The 20,978-nt window shown below is 47.3% G+C and overlaps 1 protein-coding gene and 1 pseudogene across 4 annotated transcripts in view; both read left to right on the top strand.

Annotated features, from left to right (window-relative positions):
- LOC146010005 (uncharacterized) overlaps nucleotides 1–20,978 on the top strand; it is a 730,148-nt gene that overhangs the window by 173,525 nt on the left and 535,645 nt on the right. The gene's annotated exons all lie outside the window — the stretch shown is intronic.
- Nucleotides 1–20,978, top strand: part of LOC146010074 (uncharacterized) — a 45,896-nt pseudogene that overhangs the window by 16,463 nt on the left and 8,455 nt on the right. Inside the window, exon 5 of the transcript XR_014444720.1 lies at nucleotides 60–198. The product of XR_014444720.1 is annotated as an uncharacterized LOC146010074 (transcript). The remainder of the gene's footprint in view (nucleotides 1–59; nucleotides 199–20,978) is intronic.

Here is a 20,978-nt window from a genome sequence, read left to right as displayed (position 1 = left end):
ATGATCTGTAGAGAAGCTGTGTGTGTCTCATATACTAATATATTACCGTTGTTATTTAGGGTGGAGGCCTGACTGATATTAAGGTAGAAGATAAAGAAGGAGAAGAAGAGACGGATGTGACTGATATTAAGGTAGAAGATACAGAGAGAGGTGACCAGCAGTGTAACGAGGTGAAAATCCCTACAGATATCAGTACAGGTGAGTCATTATAACTTATTACAAAGAGTCACATACTCTCCTTGTTCTGTCACTACAGCAGCCTCTTATCCCGCACCCTCCTCTGTCACTACAGCGGCCTCTTATCCTGCACCCTCATCATGCAGATATAATATCCCTGGTTACAGTATGTATAGGGGGCCACAGATTCTGTGCTGCCGGGCGGTCATCATACAGATATAATATCCCTGGTTACAGTTTGAATAGGGTACCACAGATTCTGTGCTGCTGGGCGGTCATCATACAGATATAATATCCCTGGTTACAGTATGTATAGGGTGCCACAGATTCTGTGCTGCTGGGCGGTCATCATACAGATATAATATCCCTGGTTACAGTATGTATAGGGTGCCACAGATTCTGTGCTGCTGGGCGGTCATCATACAGATATAATATCCCTGGTTACAATATGTATAGGGTGCCACAGATCCTGTGCTGCTGGGAGGTCATCATACAGATATATCCCTGGTTACAGTATGTATAGGGGGCCACAGATTCTGTGCTGCTGGGCGGTAATCATACAGAAATAATATCTCTGGTTACAGTATGTATAGGGTGCCACAGATTCTGTGCTGCTGAGCGGTCATCATACAGATATAATATCCCTGGTTACAGTATGTATAGGGTGCCACAGATTCTGTGCTGCTGGGCGGTCATCATACAGATATAATATCCCTGGTTACAGTATGTATAGGGAGCCACAGATTCTGCTTCTGTGCGGTCATCATACAGATATAATATCCCTTGTTACTGTATGTATAGGGGGCCACAGATTCTGCTTCTGTGCAGTCATCATACAGATATAATATCCCTGGTTACAGTATGTATAGGGAGCCACAGATTCTGCTTCTGTGCAGTCATCATACAGATATAATATCCCTGGTTACAGTATGTATAGGGGGCCACAGATTCTGTGCTGCTGGGCGGTCATCATACAGATATAATATCCCTGGTTACAGTATGTATAGGGTGCCACAGATTCTGTGCTGCTGGGCGGTCATCATACAGATATAATATCCCTGGTCACAGTATGTATAGGGTGCCACAGATCCTGTGCTGCTGGGAGGTCATCATACAGATATATCCCTGGTTACAGTATGTATAGGGGGCCACAGATTCTGTGCTGCTGGGCGGTAATCATACAGATATAATATCCCTGGTTACAGTATGTATAGGGTGCCACAGATTCTGTGCTGCCGTGCAGTCATCATACAGATATAATATCCCTGGTTACAGTATGTATAGGGTGCCACAGATTCTGTGCTGCTGGGCGGTCATCATACAGATATAATATCCCTGGTCACAGTATGTATAGGGTGCCACAGATCCTGTGCTGCTGGGAGGTCATCATACAGATATATCCCTGGTTACAGTATGTATAGGGGGCCACAGATTCTGTGCTGCTGGTCGGTCATCATACAGATATAATATCCCTGGTTACAGTATGTATAGGGTGCCACAGATTCTGTGCTGCTGGGCGGTCATCATACAGATATAATATCCCTTGTTACTGTATGTATAGGGGGCCACAGATTCTGTGCTGCCGTGCAGTCATCATACAGATTTAATATCCCTGGTTACAGTATGTATAGGGTGCCACAGATTCTGTGCTGCTGGGCGGTCATCATACAGATATAATATCCCTGGTTACAGTATGTATAGGGAGCCACAGATTCTGCTTCTGTGCGGTCATCATACAGATATAAAATCCCTTGTTACTGTATGTATAGGGGGCCACAGATTCTGTGCTGCCGGGCAGTCATCATACAGATATAATATCCCTGGTTACAGTATGTATAGGGTGCCACAGATTCTGTGCTGCTGGGAGGTCATCATACATTTATAATATCCCTGGTTACAGTATGTATAGGGGGCCACAGATTCTGTGCTGCTGGGCGGTCATCATATAGATATAATATCCCTGGTTACAGTATGTATAGGGTGCCACAGATTCTGTGCTGCTGGGCGGTCATCATACAGATATAATATCCCTGGTTACAGTATGTATAGGGGGCCAAAGATTCTGTGCTGCTGGACGGTCATCATACAGATATAATATCCCCGGTTACAGTATATATAGGGTGCCACAGATTCTGTGCTGCCGGGCGTTCATCATACAGATATAATATCCCTGGTTACAGTATATATAGGGGGCCACAGATTCTGTGCGGCTGGACGGTCATCATACAGATATAATATCCCCGGTTACAGTATATATAGGGTGCCACAGATTCTGTGCTGCCGGGCGGTCATCATACAGATATAATATCCCTGGTTACAGTATGTATAGGGTGCCACAGATTCTGTGCTGCTGGGCGGTCATCATACAGATATAATATCCCTGGTTACAGTATGTATAGGGGGCCACAGATTCTTTGCTGCCGGGCGGTCATCATACAGATATAATATCCCTGGTTACAGTATGTATAGGGTGCCACAGATTCTGTGCTGCCGGGCGGTCATCATACAGATATAATATCCCTGGTTACAGTATGTATAGGGGGCCACAGATTCTGTGCTGCTGGGCGATCATCATACAGATATAATATCCCTGGTTACAGTATGTATAGGGTGCCACAGATTCCGTGCCGCTGGGCGGTCATCATACAGATATAATATCCCTGGTTACAGTATGTATAGGGTGCCACAGATTCTGTGCTGCTGGGCGGTCATCATACAGATATAATAGCCCTGGTTACAGTATGTATTGGGTGTCACAGATTCTGTGCTGCTTGGCGGTCATCATACATATATAATATCCCTGGTTACAGTATGTATAGGGTGCCACAGATTCTGTGCTGCTGGGCGGTCATCATACAGATATAATATCCCTGGTTACAGTATGTATAGGGTGCCACAGATTCTGTGCTGCTGGGCGGTCATACAGATATAATATCCCTGGTTACAGTATGTATAGGGTGCCACAGATTCTGTGCCGCTGGGCGGTCATCATACAGATATAATATCCCTGGTTACAGTATGTATAGGGTGCCACAGATTCTGTGCTGCTGGGCGGTCATCATACAGATATATTATCCCTGGTTACAGTATGTATAGGATGCCACAGATTCTGTGCTGCTGGGCGGTCACTATGCAGATATAATATCCCTGGTTACAGTATGTATAGGGTGCCACAGATTCTGCTTCTGTGCGGTCATCATACAGATATAATATCCCTTGTTACAGTATGTATAGGGTGCCACAGATTCTGTGCTGCCGGGCAGTCATCATACAGATATAATATCCCTGGTTACAGTATGTATAGGGTGCCACACATTCTGTGCTGCTGGGCGGTCATCATACATTTATAATATCCCTGGTTACAGTATGTATAGGGGGCCACAGATTCTGTGCCGCCTGGCAATCATCATACAGATATAATATCCCTGGTTACAGTATGTATAGGGGGCCACAGATTCTGTGCGGCTGGGCGGTCATCATACAGATAAAATATCCCTGGTTACAGTATGTATAGGGTGCCACAGATTCTGTGCTGCTGGGCGGTCATCATACAGATATAATATCCCTGGTTACAGTATGTATAGGGGGCCACAGATTCTTTGCTGCCGGGCGGTCATCATACAGATATAATATCCCTGGTTACAGTATGTATAGGGTGCCACAGATTCCGTGCTGCCGGGCGGTCATCATACAGATATAATATCCCTGTTTACAGTATGTATAGGGTGCCACAGATTCCGTGCTGCCGGGCGGTCATCATAATGATATAATATCCCCGGTTACAGTATGTATAGGGTGCCACAGATTCTGTGCTGCTGGGCGGTCATCATACAGATATAATATCCCTGGTTACAGTATGTATAGGGTGCCACAGATTCTGTGCTGCTGGGCGGTCATCATACAGATATAATATCCCCGGTTACAGTATGTATAGGGTGCCACAGATTCTGTGCTGCTGGGCGGTCATCATACAGATATATTATCCCTGGTTACAGTATGTATAGGGTGCCACAGATTCTGTGCTGCTGGGCGGTCATCATACAGATATATTATCCCTGGTTACAGTATGTATAGGGTGACACAGATCCTGTGCTGCTGGGCGGTCATCATACAGATATAATATCCCTGGTTACAGTATGTATAGGGTGCCACAGATTCTGTGCTGCTGGGCGGTCATCATACAGATATATTATCCCTGGTTACAGTATGTATAGGATGCCACACATTCTGTGCTGCTGGGCGGTCACTATGCAGATATAATATCCCTGGTTACAGTATGTATAGGGTGCCACAGATTCTGCTTCTGTGCGGTCATCATACAGATATAATATCCCTTGTTACAGTATGTATAGGGTGCCACATATTCTGTGCTGCCGGGCAGTCATCATACAGATATAATATCCCTGGTTACAGTATGTATAGGGGCCACAGATTCTGTGCTGCCGGGCGGTCATCATACAGATATAATATCCCTGGTTACAGTATGTATAGGGTGCCACAGATTCTGTGCTGCTGGGCGGTCATCATACAGATATAATATCCCTGGTTACAGTATGTATAGGGTGCCACAGATTCTATGCCGCCTGGCAGTCATCATACAGATATAATATCCCTGGTTACAGTATGTATAGGGGGCCACAGATTCTGTGCGGCTGGGCTGTCATCATACAGATATAATATCCCTGGTTACAGTATGTATAGGGTGCCACAGATTCTGTGCTGCTGGGCGGTCATCATACAGATATAATATCCCTGGTTACAGTATGTATAGGGGGCCACAGATTCTTTGCTGCCGGGCGGTCATCATACAGATATAATATCCCTGGTTACAGTATGTATAGGGTGCCACAGATTCTGTGCTGCCGGGCAGTCATCATACAGATATAATATCCCTGGTTACAGTATGTATAGGGGGCCACAGATTCTGTGATGCTGGGCGGTCATCATACAGATATAATATCCCTGGTTACAGTATGTGTAGGGTGCCACAGATTCTGTGCTGCTGGGCGGTCATCATACAGATATAATATCCCCGGTTACAGTATGTATAGGGTGCCATAGATTCTGTGCTGCTGGGCGGTCATCATACAGATATAATATCCCTGGTTACAGTATGTATAGGGTGCCACAGATTCTGTGCTGCTGGGCGGTCCTCATACAGATATAATATCCCTGGTTACAGTATGTATAGGGTGCCACAGATTCTGTGCTGCCGGGCGGTCATCATGCAGATATAATATCCCTGGTTACAGTATGTATAGGGGGCCACAGATTCTGTGCTGCTGGGCGGTCATCATACAGATATAATATCCCCGGTTACAGTATGTATAGGGTGCCGAAGATCCTGTGCTGCTGGGCGGTCATCATACAGATATAATATCCACGGTTACAGTATGTATAGGGTGCCGCAGATTCTGTGCTGCTGGGCGGTCACCATACAGATATAATATCCCTGGTTACAGTATGTATAGGGTGCCGCAGATTCTGTGCTGCTGGGCGGTCATCATACAGATATAATATCCCTGGTTACAGTATGTATAGGGAGCTACAGATTCTGTGCCGCTGGGCGGTCATCATACAGATATAATATCCCCGGTTACAGTATGTATAGGGTGCCGCAGATTCTGTGCTGCTGGACGGTCATCATACATTTATAATATCCCTGGTTACAGTATATATAGGGTGCCACAGATTCTGTGCTGCTGGGCGGTCATCATACAGATATAATATCCTTGGTTACAGTATGTATAGGGTGCCACAGATTCTGTGCTGCCGGGCGGTCATCATACATATATAATATCCCCGGTTACAGTATGTATAGGGTGTCACACATTCTGTGCTGCTGAGCGGTCATCATACAGATATAATATCCCTGGTTACAGTATGTATAGGGTGCCACAGATTCTGTGCTGCTGGGCAGTCATCATACAGATATAATATTCCCGATTACAGTATGTATAGGGTGCCACAGATTCTGTGCTGCTGGGCGGTCATCATACAGATATAATATCCCCGGTTACAGTATATATAGGGTGCCACAGATTTTGTGCTGCTGGGCGGTCATCATACAGATATAATATACCCGGTTACAGTATGTATAGGGTGTCACAGATTCTGTGCTGCTGGGCGGTCATCATACAGATATAATATCCCTGGTTACAGTATGTATAGGGTGCCACAGATTCTGTGCTGCTGGGCAGTCATCATACAGATATAATATCCCCGATTACAGTATGTATAGGGTGCCACAGATTCTGTGCTGCTGGGCGGTCATCATACAGATATAATATCCCTGGTTACAGTATGTATAGGATGTCACAGATTCTGTGCTGCCGAGCGGTCATCATACAGATATAATATCCCTGGTTACAGTATGTATAGGGTGCCACAGATTCTGTGCTGCTGGGCGGTCAGCATACAGATATAATATCCCTGGTTACAGTATGTATAGGGGGCCACAGAGTCTGTGCTGCTGGGCGATCATCATACAGATATAATATCCCTGGTTACAGTATGTATAGGGTGCCACAGATTCCGTGCTGCTGGGCGGTCATCATACAGATATAATATCCCTGGTTACAGTATGTATAGGGTGCCACAGATTCCGTGCTGCCGGGCGGTCATCATACAGATAGAAAACCCCGGGTTACAGTTTGTATAGGGGGCCACAGATTCTGTGCTGCTGGGCGGTCATCATACATATATAATATCCCTGGTTACAGTATGTATAGGGGGCCACAGATTCTGTGCTGCTGGGCAATCATCATACAGATATAATATCCCTGGTTACAGTATGTATAGGGTGCCACAGATTCTGTGCTGCTGGGCGGTCATCATACAGATATAATATCCCTGGTTACAATATGTATAGGGTGCCACAGATTCTGTTCTGCTGGACGGTCATCATACAGATAAAATATCCCTGGTTACAGTATGTATAGGGTGCCACAGATTCTGTGCTGCTGGGCGGTCATCATACAGATATAATATCCCTGGTTACAGTATGTATAGGGTTCCACAGATTCTGTGCTGCTGGGCGGTCATCATACAGATATAATATCCCTGGTTACAGTATGTATAGGGTGCCACAGATTCTGTGCTGCTGGGCGGTCATCATACAGATTTAATATCCCTGGTTACAGTATGTATACAGTGCCACAGATTCTGTGCTACTGAGCAATCATCATACAGATATAATATCCCTGGTTACAGTATGTATAGGGTGCCACAGATTCTGTGCTGCTGGGTGGTCATCATGAAGATATAATATTCCTGGTTACAGTATGTATAGGGTGCCACAGATTCTGTGCTGCTGGGCGGTCATCATACAGATCTAATATCCATGGTTACAGTATGTGTAGGGTGCCACAGATTCTGTGCTGCTGGGCGGTCATCATACAGATCTAATATCCCTGGTTACTGTATGTATAGGGAGCCACAGATTCTGTGCTGCTGGGCGGTCATCATACAGATATAATAGCCCTGGTTACAGTATGTATAGTGTGCCACAGATTCTGTGCTGCTGGGCGGTCATCATGAAGATATAATATCCCTGGTTACAGTATGTATAGGGTGCCACAGATTCTGTGCTGCTGGACGGTCATCATACATTTATAATATCCCTGGTTACAGTATGTATAGGGGGCCACAGATTCTGTGCTGCTGGGCGGTCATCATACAGATATAATATCCCTGGTTACAGTATGTATAGGGTGCCACAGATTCTGTGCTGCTGGGCGGTCATCATACAGATATAATATCCCTGGTTACAGTATGTATAGGGTGCCACAGATTCTGTGCTGCTGGGCGGTCATGATACAGATATAATATCCCTGGTTACAGTATGTATAGGGTGCCACAGATTCTGTGCTGCTGGGCGGTCATCATACAGATATAAAATCCATGGTTATACAGTGATCGCGAAACCACCCAAAAATAGTGGGTCCCTGGGACCCCTCACTTACAAAAATTGGGGTCCTACCTGACCTTTTCTGGGTCCCAACAGAATAAAACCTCCTCTCCCCTTCCCCCCAGCATGGCACATACAGAAGCCTCCTCCTCTACCTCACATGGCATATACCCTGAGCTGAGGGCCGTTTTACGCAAATACAGATTTGGGTGCCTCTCACTGTGGCTATTGTGGGTCGGGGGGCACTCGCATAAAGCAAGATAGACAGATTTATAGTAGAAAATACATACTGCGCCAGCTAGAGCCAGTTGAATACACTACAACAGGATTACACACACCATAATGCCCATTATTTATTTATATTCAGCTTCTTGTATAGCGCAGCAGATTCCGGTGCGCTTTACAATTGGAAACAACACTGATTAAACAAACTGGGTAGAAACAAACCGACATGGAGGTAGGAGGGCCCTGCATTATGCCACACATCGATATGCCCATTACGTAAAATGCCACACACCGATATACCCAATAAGTATACCACACCGTTATGCCCTGTACACAACATGCCATACACCATAATGCCCAGTACATATTATGCCACCCACCGTAATTCCCCAGTACTCTTAAGGCCCCAATACATCGAGGCGATTTGGTCCGATTTCGGCCGATTGTGACCAATCGGCCCGTTAAATTGGACCAAATCGCCTCTCCCTGACATGCCGTCGGGTCCGATGTGCGGTTCCGTGTGCATTGGACCCGACTAGGTGGTCGGACCAGCAGGCAATCCGACCACCCGTTCCTCCAGGCGGCGAGGTGGGCAGGAAGCAGGGACGTATGCGATCCATCATAACGGATCGCATGCGTCCCTCCCGCCGGGAAGGTCCCGGCGGCTCGCACTCTGTCGGGTGTCCGTACACTGCTGCAAGATGTCGCAGGCAGTGTATGGGCACCATTACCTGCTGGGATGTGTAGTCCCACAGGAATCCTGTGTCTGAGCTATACCAGGGCAAACCCAGAGGACTGGGCTAAAACTAGTAATGCACCCCCTTTCCCCCAAAAAAAGCCAGTCTGGTCTCTTACCATCAACTGTGCTGGTTGGTGTACTCCAGGGTCCTAAGGAAGTGCAGGAGCTTGCCCAGCTGCTGGTTCACATCCCTGCGGTCCTGGCTGCTGCTGCCGCGAGGGTTGGGCAGGGGACTGGCTGATGTCTCCTTGGCTGGCCTTCTTCCCCAGTGTTCATGAAGCAGGTGCTGCAGTGGAGGCCAGACACCTGGGACCTGGGGAATGAGGTGCGGGACCTGCAAAGAGGCTGGGCATCCGGGGGATGGGGGCAGGGAGCTGCGGGGACAGGCTCACTGCAAGGAAGCGCAGCTCATCCCCGGGTGCTGCGGTGGCAGCGGAGGCCAGGCACCGGAGGTGAGAGCCGGCAGCTGCAGGGAGGCTGACTGGCTGCGTGTGGGGAGCACAGCACGTCCCCGGGTGCTGCCGTGGCAGCGGAGGTCGGCCACTCGGGGGATGGGGGCCAGGAGCTGCAGGGAATCCTTCTGGAGCATTACTGTATCACAGCGCATTATTTCCTCTTCAGCTCCCGGACCCCCTTTCACCCCAGTGCTTCCGTGTTCCCGCCATCATCCTGCTGCCGCTGCGCTGCGCAGATCTGCTGTAACTGTCCCGCCCAGGAGCCCGTGTCCATCCTGACACACTGCCCGCCAACCAATCCGGAATCCGCGCTGACCGCGTCCCAAGGGACCCGCCTATTTTAAAAAAGTGAGTCCCTGATCGGGGTTTGCGGGTAAAATTTGCGAACCCTGGTTATAGTATGTATAGGGTGCCACAGATTCTGTGCTGCTGGGCCGTCATCATACAGATATAATATCCCTGGTTACAGTATGTATAGGGTGCCACAGATTCTGTGCTGCTGGGCGGTCATCCTACAGATATAATATCCCTGGTTACAGTATGTATAGGGTGCCGCAGATTCTGTGCTGCCGGGCGGTCATCATACAGATATAATATCCCTGGTTACAGTATGTATAGGGTGCCACAGATTCTGTGCTGCTGGGCGGTCATCATACAGATATAATATCCCCGGTTACAGTATGTATAGGGTGCCACAGATCCTGTGCTGCTGGGCGGTCATCATACAGATATAATATCCCCGGTTACAGTATGTATAGGGGGCCACAGATTCTGTGCTGCTGGGCGGTCATCATACAGATATAATATCCCTGGTTACAGTATGTATAGGGTGCCACAGATTCTGTGCTGCTGGGCGGTCCTCATACAGATATAATGCTCCTGGTTACAGTATGTATAGGGTGCCACAGATTCTGTGCTGCTGGGCGGTCATCAGACAGATATAATATCCCTGGTTACAGTATGTATAGGGGGCCACAGATTCTGTGCTGCCAGGCGGTCGTCATACAGATATATATCCCTGGTTACAGTATGTATAGGGGGACACAGATTCTGTGCTGCCGGGCGGTCATCATGAAGATATAATATCCTGGGTTACAGTATGTTTAGGGTGCCACAAATTCTGTGCTGCTGGGCGGTCATCATACAGATATAATATCCCTGGTTACAGTATGTATAGGGTGCCACAGATTCTGTGCTGCTGGGCGGTCATCATACAGATATAATATCCCTGGTTACATTATGTATAGGGGACCACAGATTCCGTGCTGCCGGGCGGTCATCATACAGATATAATATCCCTGGTTACAGTATGTATAGGGTGCCACAGATTCTGTGCTGCTGGGCGATCATCATACAGATATAATATCCCTGGTTACAGTATGTAAAGGGTGCCACAGATTCTGTGCTGCTGGGCGGTCATCATACAGATATAATATCCATGGTTACAGTATGTATAGGATGCCACAGATTCTGTGCTGCTGGGCGGTCATCATACAGATATAATATCCCTGGTTACAGTACAGTATGTATAAGGTGCCGCAGATTCTGTGCTGCTGGGTGGTCATCATACAGATATAATATCCCTGGTTACGGTATGTATAGGATGCCACAGATTCTGTGCTGCTGGGCGATCATCATACAGATATAATATCCCTGGTTACAGTATGTAAAGGGTGCCACAGATTCTGTGCTGCTGGGCCGTCATCATCTCCTATATATTTGGCTACATCTGTCACTCAAAGTGGGTGTCTGTGTCTATAACGCTCTGTTCCTGGACTTTCCTCTTAATGTGTGATTGATTGCCTTCATCTGTGCTGAACACCTTTCTGAGAAATTAACCTGTTTAAAACAGGTGATGGCAATCATACATTAAGGGGAAGTCTAGAAACAGAGCATTGTGTCCCTCCTGGAGAGGGTCATGTTGGGAGGTATGTGACAGAGAACCAGCCCAGTGAGCCCACAGACAGTGCCAGACACCCACTGCCTTCCCATGTTGCCCAGCACTGCTACTCCACAGCCACCAGGTGAGCGCCCCCCTCCCGCGATTTGCGGCAAAAACACCCGCTCCCCCGCGACCCCCCCTACCGCGATTCGCAGCAAAAACACCCCCGCGACCCCCCCTCCCGCGATTCGCTGCAAAAAGAACCCCCCCACGACCCCTCCCGCAATTTGCGGCATAACCACCACCCCTAGACCCCCCCCTCCCGCGAATCGCGGCAAACCCTCCCCTGTGACCCCCCCCCCCCCCCCCGATTCGCGGAAAAAAACACCCCCCCCGCGACCTCCCTCCCGCGGCAAAAAGAACCCCACCGCGACCCCCCCTTGCACGATTGGCGGCACCCCCCCTGCAACCCCCCTCCCGCGATTCGCGGCACCCCCCCCCCCTCGCAATTCGTAGCAGCCCCAGGATTAAATGGCACATGCAAAACACTGACATGGCTATGGTCGACAATTAAAAAGGTTGACATGAGTTTTTGAAGATTTATTTTAAATTTTTTTAATTTTTTCATATTCATTGTCATGTGTCGACATGGACACCAATGAAGTGGCACACTTATGTCAACATTTACATGTGTTGACCTTTCTGTGTTGATTTTTTCTTGTGGCGATTCGCGTCACACCCCCCGCAACCCCCCCTCCCGCGATACGCGGCACCCCCCGTGACCCCCCACCTCCCGCAATTCGCGGCAACCCCCCACCGAAACCCCTGTGAACCCCGCCCTCCCGCAATTCGCGGCACCCCCCCGCGATTCGCGGCAGCTCCAGAATTAAATTGCACATGGAAAACACTGACATGGCTATGGTCGACAATGAAAAAGGTTGACATGAGTTTTTGAAGTTTTTTTTTTTTCATTTTTTGAATGTTTTCATATTCATTCTCATGTGTCGACATGGACACCAATGAAGTGCCACACTTATGTCAACATTTACATGTGTTGACCTTTCTGTGTAGATTTTTTCTTGTGGCGATTCGCGTCACACCCCCCCCACCCCCCCCCCGCAACCCCCACTCCCGCGATTCACGGCACACACATACCCCCCCGCGATTCTCGGCACCCCACCCCGTGACCCCCCCTCCCGTGATTCACGGCACACCCCCCGCGACCCCCCCTACCATGATTCGCCGCAACCCCCACCCCCGTAACCCCCCTCCCGCGATTTGCGGCAACCCACCACGCGACCCCCCTCCCGCGATTCTCTGCAATCCCTCCCCTCCCGCGATTCGCAGCATCCACCCCCCCACAACCCCCCCTCCTGCAATTCGCGGCACCCCCCGCGACCCCCCCTCCTGCAATTTGCGGCACCCTCCGCGACCCCCCCTCCCGCGATTCGCGGACACCTAAGTTGCAATACAGGCATCTTTCATACAATTCTAACCATATTTCTCATATACAAACGTTCACAAATTAAGGGGGCGCAGCCCCTTACGACGGTGTGAAGAGCGCCCGTAGGGCGCGATGAATCACCTAGTACAGATATAATATCCATGGTTACAGTATGGGTAGGGTGTCACCGATTCTGTGCTGCTGGGCGGTCATCATACAGATATAATATCCCTGGTTACAGTATGTATAAGGTGCCGCAGATTCTGTGCTGCTAGGTGGTCATCATACAGATATAATATCCCTGGTTACGGTATGTATTGGGTGCCACAGATTCTGTGCTGCTGGTCGGTCATCATACAGATGTAATATCCCCGGTTACAGTATGTATAGGGTGCCACAGATTCTGTGCTGCTGGGCGGTCATCATACAGATGTAATATCCCTGGTTACAGTATGTATAGGGTGCCACAGATTCTGTGCTGCTGGGCGGTCATCATACAGATATAGTAACCCTGGTTACAGTATGTATAGGGTGCCACAGATTCTGTGCTGCTGGGCGGTCATCATACAGATATAATATCCCTGGTTACAGTATGTATAGGGTGCCACAGATTCTGTGCTGCTGGGCGGTCATCATACAGATATAATATCCCTGGTTACAGTATGTATAGGGTGCCACAGATTCTGTGCTGCTGGGCAGTCATCATACAGATATAATATCCCTGGTTACAGTATGTATACAGTGCCACAGATTCTGTGCTACTGAGCAATCATCATACAGATCTAATATCCCTGGTTACAGTATGTGTAGGGTGCCACAGATTCTGTGCTGCTGGACGGTCATCATACAGATATAATATCCCTGGTTACAGTAGGTATAGGGTGCCACAGATTCTGTGCTGCTGGGCGGTCATCATGAAGATATAATATCCCTGGTTACAGTATGTATAGGGTGCCACAGATTCTGTGCTGCTGGGCAGTCATCATACAGATATAATGCTCCTGGTTACAGTATTTATAGGGTGCCACAGATTCTGTGCTGCTTGGGCAATCATCATACAGATCTAATATCCCTGGTTACAGTATGTGTAGGGTGCCACAGATTCTGTGCTGCTGGACGGTCATCATACAGATATAATATCCCTGGTTACAGTAGGTATAGGGTGCCACAGATTCTGTGCTGCTGGGCGGTCATCATGAAGATATAATATCCCTGGTTACAGTATGTATAGGGTGCCACAGATTCTGTGCTGTTGGGCGGTCCTCATACAGATATAATGCTCCTGGTTACAGTATTTATAGGGTGCCACAGATTCTGTGCTGCTTGGGCGGTCATCATACAGATATAATATCCCTGGTTACAGTATGTATAGGGTGCCACAGATTCAGTGCTGCTGGGCGGTCATCATACAGATATAATATCCCCGGTTACAATATGTATAGGGGTCCACAGATTCTATGCTGCCAGGCGGTCATCATACAGATATAATATCCCTGGTTAAAGTATGTATAGGGTGACACAGATTCTGTGCTGCTGGGCGGTCATCATACAGATATAATATCCCCGGTTACAGTATGTATAGGGTGCCACAGATTCTGTGCTGCCGGGCGGTCATCATACATATATAATATCCCCGGTTACAGTATGTATAGGGGGCCACAGATTCTGTGCTGCCGGGCGGTCATCATACAGATATAATATCCCTGGTTACAGTATGTATAGGGGGACACAGATTCTGTGCTGCCGGGGGGTTATCATACAGATATAATATCCCTGGTTACAGTATGTATAGGGGGACACAGATTCTGTGTTGCTGGGCGATCATCATGAAGATATAATATCCCTGGTTACAGTATGTATAGGGTGCCACAGATTCTGTGCTGCCGGGCGGTCATCATACATATATAATATCCCCGGTTACAGTATGTATAGGGGGCCACAGATTCTGTGCTGCCGGGCGGTCATCATACATATATAATATCCCCGGTTACAGTATGTATAGGGTGCCACAGATTCTGTGCTGCCGGGCGGTCATCATACAGATATAATATCCCTGGTTACAGTATGTATAGGGTGCCGCAGATTCTGTGCTGCCGGGCGGTCATCATACAGATATAATATACCTGGTTACAGTATGTATAGGGTACCACAGATTCTGTGCTGCTGGGCGGTCATCATACAGATGTAATATCCCTGGTTACAGTATGTATAGGGTACCACAGATTCTGTGCTGCTGGGCGGTCATCATACAGATATAATATCCCTGGTTACAGTATGTATAGGGTGCCACAGATCCTGTGCTGCCGGGCGGTCATCATACAGATATGATATCCCTGGTTACAGTATGTATAGGGTGCCACAGATTCTGTGCTGCTGGGCGGTCATCATACAGATATAATATCCCCGGTTACAGTATGTATAGGGGGCCACAGATCCTGTGCTGCTGGGCGGTCATCATACATATATAATATCCCTGGTTACAGTATGTATAGAGTGCCGATTCTGTGCTGCTGGGCGGTCATCATACAGATATAATATCCCCGGTTACAGTATGTATAGGGTGCCACAGATTCTGTGCTGCTGGGCGGTCATCATACAGATATAATACCCCTGGTTACAGTATGTATAGGGTGCCACAGATTCTGTGCTGCTGGGTGGTCATCATACAGATATAATATCCCTGGTTACAGTATGTATAGGGTGCCACAGATTCTGTGCTGCTGGGCGGTCATCATACAGATATAATATCCCTGGTTACAGTATGTATAGGGTGCCGCAGATTCTGTGCTGCTGGGAGGTCATCATACAGATATAATATCCCTGGTTACAGTATGTATAGGGTGCCACAGATTCTGTGCTTCTGGGTGGTCATCATACAGATATAATATCCCTGGTTACAGTATGTATAGGGTGCCACAGATTCTGTGCTGCTGGGCGGTCATCATACAGATATAATATCCCTGGTTACAGTATGTATAGGGTGCCACAGATTCTGTGCTGCTGTGCAGTCATCATACAGATATACTATCCCTGGTTACAGTATGTATAGGGTGCCACAGATTTTGTGCCGCTGGGCGGTCATCAAACAGATATAATATCCATGGTTACAGTATGTATAGGGTGCCACAGATTCTGTGCTGCCGGGCGGTCATCATACAGATATAATATCCCCGGTTACAGTATGTATAGGGTGCCACAGATTCTGTGCCGCTGGGCGGTCATCATACAGATATAATATCCCTGTTTACAGTATGTATAGGATGCCACAGATCCTGTGCTGCCTGGCGGTCATCATACAGATATAATATCCCAGGTTACAGTATGTATAGGGTGCCACAGATCCTGTGCTGCCGGGCGGTCATCATACAGATATAATATCCCTGGTTACAGTATGTATAGGGGGACACGGATTCTGTGCTGCTGGACGGTCATCATACCGATATAATATCCCTCGTAACCATGGGATGTAGTCTGGTACAAGGCATCCCAGACCTCAGTACATCTTCAAGAACCCACTAGGATACATTACTCAGTACACTGCCTGAACATATTAATATGCACAATCCAAGGGAGGGACCTCTGTGTCACCAGGAAGTACTCAGCGAAAAGGATCCGAAAGGTAAGTTCTTAGAAAAATCCTTTTACTTCTTCCTACTTCATGGCAGCCATACCATTGGGTTTTAACCCCTCCTCCTTTTTTGCCTAGGATCTGCCCTCACCCAGCGGCGGCTCGTACTTTATTGGGGAGAGGGGCTGCCTTTGGCCGCAGCGGGGCCACGATTCAAGCACCCCCTGTCGCCGCCGCTGCTGCTGCCTCCTTTTCCATTCTGGTCCTTGTGCCTGTGCTGTGATGAGTGACAGGCGCCGGGACTGGCGCATGCGCAGTACACACGTGTACCGCGCATGCAGCCAACTTCTATGGGCTGCTTGGGCAACAGGCCATAGAAGCAATCTTGGTCCCAGTGCCTGTACAATGTAAGTTACAGCCACCGAGACCAGCGCGTGCACAGTACCTATATAGGTAACACTTCCCAATGAGACTGCCTTTGTGACTGGCAGGTCGGACTTCCAATAGGAAGTCACTGCCAGTCACTGTGAAGCCAGTGCAGTCTCACAGACTGCATCTGGCTTCACTACAGTGGCGGATTTTACCTGGGGGAGCTGCAGCCCATAGGTAAAATCCGTCACTGTTCACCACTTATATAAGCATGCTCCACCCTGTTACCATCAGTCTTTTTCCTGTCTCCTATGGAGAGCTAGGTATAGGTTTGTTGTTTTTACTCACGGTAGGCAAGTTGCTGCTGTGGCTGGACGGTAGATGGGGTTGGCGGCGCCTTACCCAGTTTGTCAGGCCTGACCGGAGGTTGGGCTTGAATTGGAACCTGTGCTGCAGTCTCCCTCCTTCATTCTACCTGGATGGTAGTGGAGCGTAGGACGGCCGGGAGAGGTATGCAGGAGTTGGACACGCGTGTAGGGCATTTCCGTATGTACAGCAGGTAACGTCGGGCGGGAGGCCTTACGTTGCACACAGCAGCGTCCTGCACTCCACGTGACATTATTTTAGTGTGCCGCCCGGCCCTAAGAAAAAAACATTCTTCTAACACTTGCCTTTCATGTGATACAGCGTTTACGGCTATAGAGGAAGAGAATGTCTGCAAGTACTGTACTAAGGATATTAATCCTGGATTGGATGCACCCTTACAAATATCTGATTTAATGAATTGGATGAAAAAGACTTTCCTTTCTAAGGAGGAATTTCCTAACAGTGGAAGGAGGTCTAGATCTCAAACCAGTATTGATTATGACCTGGATACCTATTCCCCAGTATGTATGTCTGCAGATGAGGGGTCTCTTTCTGATACTGAGTCAGGAGAGATTCTGGGAGAAGACCGTTCATTTAAGCTTGATTTGGTTTAAATGGTTTTAAAGAAGTTGTATAAAACGATCAATTATAGAGAGGCAGTTAAAGATGATAAAGATACCTTGTTTGAAGACAGGTCAAAAAAGGGTAGATGCTTTCCTGTACACAAAGTAGTAAAGGAATGGATTAATGCAGATAAATATGATGGCAGCTTCAAAAGAGTGGATAGGATGTACCCCATTCAAGATGAGGTGTTTCGCAAGTGGTGCTCTATCCCTAAAGTTGATGCGGCGGTAGCCGAAATCACTACAAAAACTACCATTCCTGTAGAAGATGGGGCATCCCTTAAGGACGCTATGGAGAAGAAGATGGAGAGTGCATTCAAGAGGCTTCACATTTCTAGTTCTATAGCATTCAAATCTGGCGTAGCTATTGCCTCTGTATCCAGAGCACTCCGATTATGGTGTCCGTCCTTACAGGAGGATGTTCATGAGAGATTCTCTAGGGAGCAGATTAGTAAAAATCTGGATTCTATTCTAGTGGCCTTTGACCACATGTGTGAGGCCTCTCTAGATATGTTGGATTTGTCTGCAAAATCAATGACATCTGGTATTCTAGCTAGAAGAGCGTTATGGGTGAAAGCCTGGGCGGCAGATACTCATTCTAAAAACCGACTGGTAACCTTGCCATTTGAAGGTGCATGTTTGTTTGGAGGAAAACTAGATGCCGTTATACAAAAAGTTTCTAGTGGTATATCAGTCAGACTGCCACAAGACAAGAGGGGTGAACTCCCTGAATATTCTTCCAGACAAGCGAGAAGTTACAGACCAGGGCGTCTGTTTAGGGATAGATACTCTTCCGGACCAAGGGCACTTTTTCACCAATCTGGGAGAAGAGGGTCCCAAAGATAGTGACGTGTTCAAACCGGGGTAACGGGTCCAGTGGCAGGAAGACTCAGGAAGTTTGCAACAACCTTGGCCCACACAATTCAGGACAAGTGGGCACTGGAAGTAGTGACCCTCAGTTACCAGTTAGTGTGGTCAAGCCAACTGTAAACAGATTTTTAATTAAAAAAATTCCAATGTTTCTGGAAGAAAGTTTAGCTCTGGATCAGAGTGTAAGGAGCTGGTCAATGCCGAGGCAGTGGAAAGAGTTCCAAGATCTGAAGAAGGAACAGTTTTTTACTCCCCTATTTTTGTTGTACCAAAAGCAACTGGTGGATTCCGTACTATTCTAGACCTAAGAGATTTAATCCGAAAGATATGGAAGAGGAAATTCCATATGGAGACAATGAAAACCATTCTCTTAGGAATAAAGAAGGGAGATAATTTAGTCTCAGTCGATCTGAAAGATGCATATTTCCACATTCCGATAAGAATTACAGACAGAAAATACCTCAGGTTTTGCATAAGGGGGGCTCATTTCCAATTCACCTGCCTCCCATTTGGTCTTACGTCTTCCCCAAGGGTGTTTACCAAAGTACTGGTGACATATCTCAGGAATAGAGGTATAGCAGTATGGGCCTACCTAGACGATTTACAGATCACAGGAAGCTCGAAAGAAGAGGCTTCAGCGGCAGCAGAAAGTGTAATGCTATGTCTGCAAGACCATGGCTGGTTAATCAGCTGGAAGAAAAGTCATCTAGATCCAGTGCAGATGGTTCAGTTTCTAGTAGTATTGGATTCAAGAAAATTCCAGATTTCATTGTCCAAGGAAAGATGCGAAAAAAATTAAAACGTTGATCTTGTTGGTGCAGTCTCAAGATCAGATACAGTTAAGAAAGGCATCAAATCTGTTAGGGATGATGTCTTCAACTATAGACATAGTGCCGTGGGCGAGATGGAGGATGCGTCCATTTCAGATGGAAATTATAAAATATGCCCTGAAACCAATGTCCTATTGGGTGAAAGTTTTGCAAGGAGTAAAAGAGTCCCTAAATTGGTGGGCCAGCGAGGGCTTGCCTCTGAGGGCTACATCTTTATAAAATCTGCAATTTCTAATTCTCACGACAGATGCAAGTTCGTTCAGATGGGGGCTCGTATGCAGACAAAATCCTGTCAAGTAATTTGGTCTCTAATAGAAAGTCAAATGTCGTCCAATCAAAGAGAATTAAGAACAGTGTGGCTAGCAATACGTCGATTCCACACAGAAACTCCCATCTAAGAATATTTTCAGACAATGTAGCCACGGTCGCGTACAAGAAGGCGAGTACTCCTAAAAGAGATGGAAAATATAATGACTTGCGCAGAAGGTCTTCTAAAGTCTCTATCAGCCTTCTACGTTCCGGGAAAGGACAACATTATAGCAGATTTCTTAAGCAGAAACCAAGTTTTTCCGGGAGAATGGGAACTGGAGGAATCCTTGTTCCATCAAGTAATCAGGAGGTTCGGCACGCCAAGTTTTTCCGGGAGAATGGGAACTGGAGGAATCCTTGTTCCATCAAGTAATCAGGAGGTTCGGCACGCCAGAAGTATATCTGATGGCATCTTCCTGCAACACGAAGCTTCCACAATTCTTCTCAAAGGACAGAATCTAGGGGTCCGCAGGAGTAGATGCTCTGTCCCAGAGATGGGATTTCAATCTAGCATACATATTTCCTCAATTTGCTCTAATTCCCAGAGTTCTCAAAAAGTTCAGAGAAGAGAAAGTCCAGGTGGTAATTCTACTTCCATATTGGCCACAAAGACCGTGGTTTCCTCTCGTGCAGAGAATGACAGTGGAGTATCCAATTCAATTGCCAGTTCATCCAGGGATGATACATCAGGGGCTGCTCCATTGCGCGGATCCTCAAAAACAAAATTTAACGGCTTGGAAGTTGAGCGGAGAATATTAAAGAACAAAGGGTTGTCACCAGAGGTTCTATTACAAGCCAGGAAGAAGGTATCTTCAAAAGCTTACTATAGAATTTGGGAAATTTTTTCCAGATGGACAGAAGATAAATGTCATGCCCCTACGGCTGGTATTCCACATATTTTGCAGTTTTTATATGATGAATTCTCAAAAGGATTGGTGGTAGCCACGCTTAAAGTGCATATCTCAACTCTTAGTGTATTCTTGGATAAAAGATTGTCAGACAATGAACTCATAAAGAGGTCCTGTCAGGCTATTAACAGGATGAGGCCTCAAGTCAGCTCAATTGTTCTCCAATGGGACCTCAACTTGGTATTAAATGTCCTTATGTCACCACCGTTTGAGCCGTTGGATAGGATCAAGTTGAAATTCCTAACATGGAAAATTGTTTTCCTGGTTGCAGTCACTTTGGCTTAAAGAGTTAGTGAGCTTCAGG

This window comes from Crinia signifera, chromosome 6 (assembly GCF_055691185.1).
Source record: "Crinia signifera chromosome 6, ASM5569118v1, whole genome shotgun sequence".
NCBI lineage: Eukaryota > Metazoa > Chordata > Amphibia > Anura > Myobatrachidae > Crinia > Crinia signifera.
The sequence above is the reverse complement of the archived record's forward strand: the minus strand, read 5'-3'. Positions and strand labels throughout refer to the sequence as shown.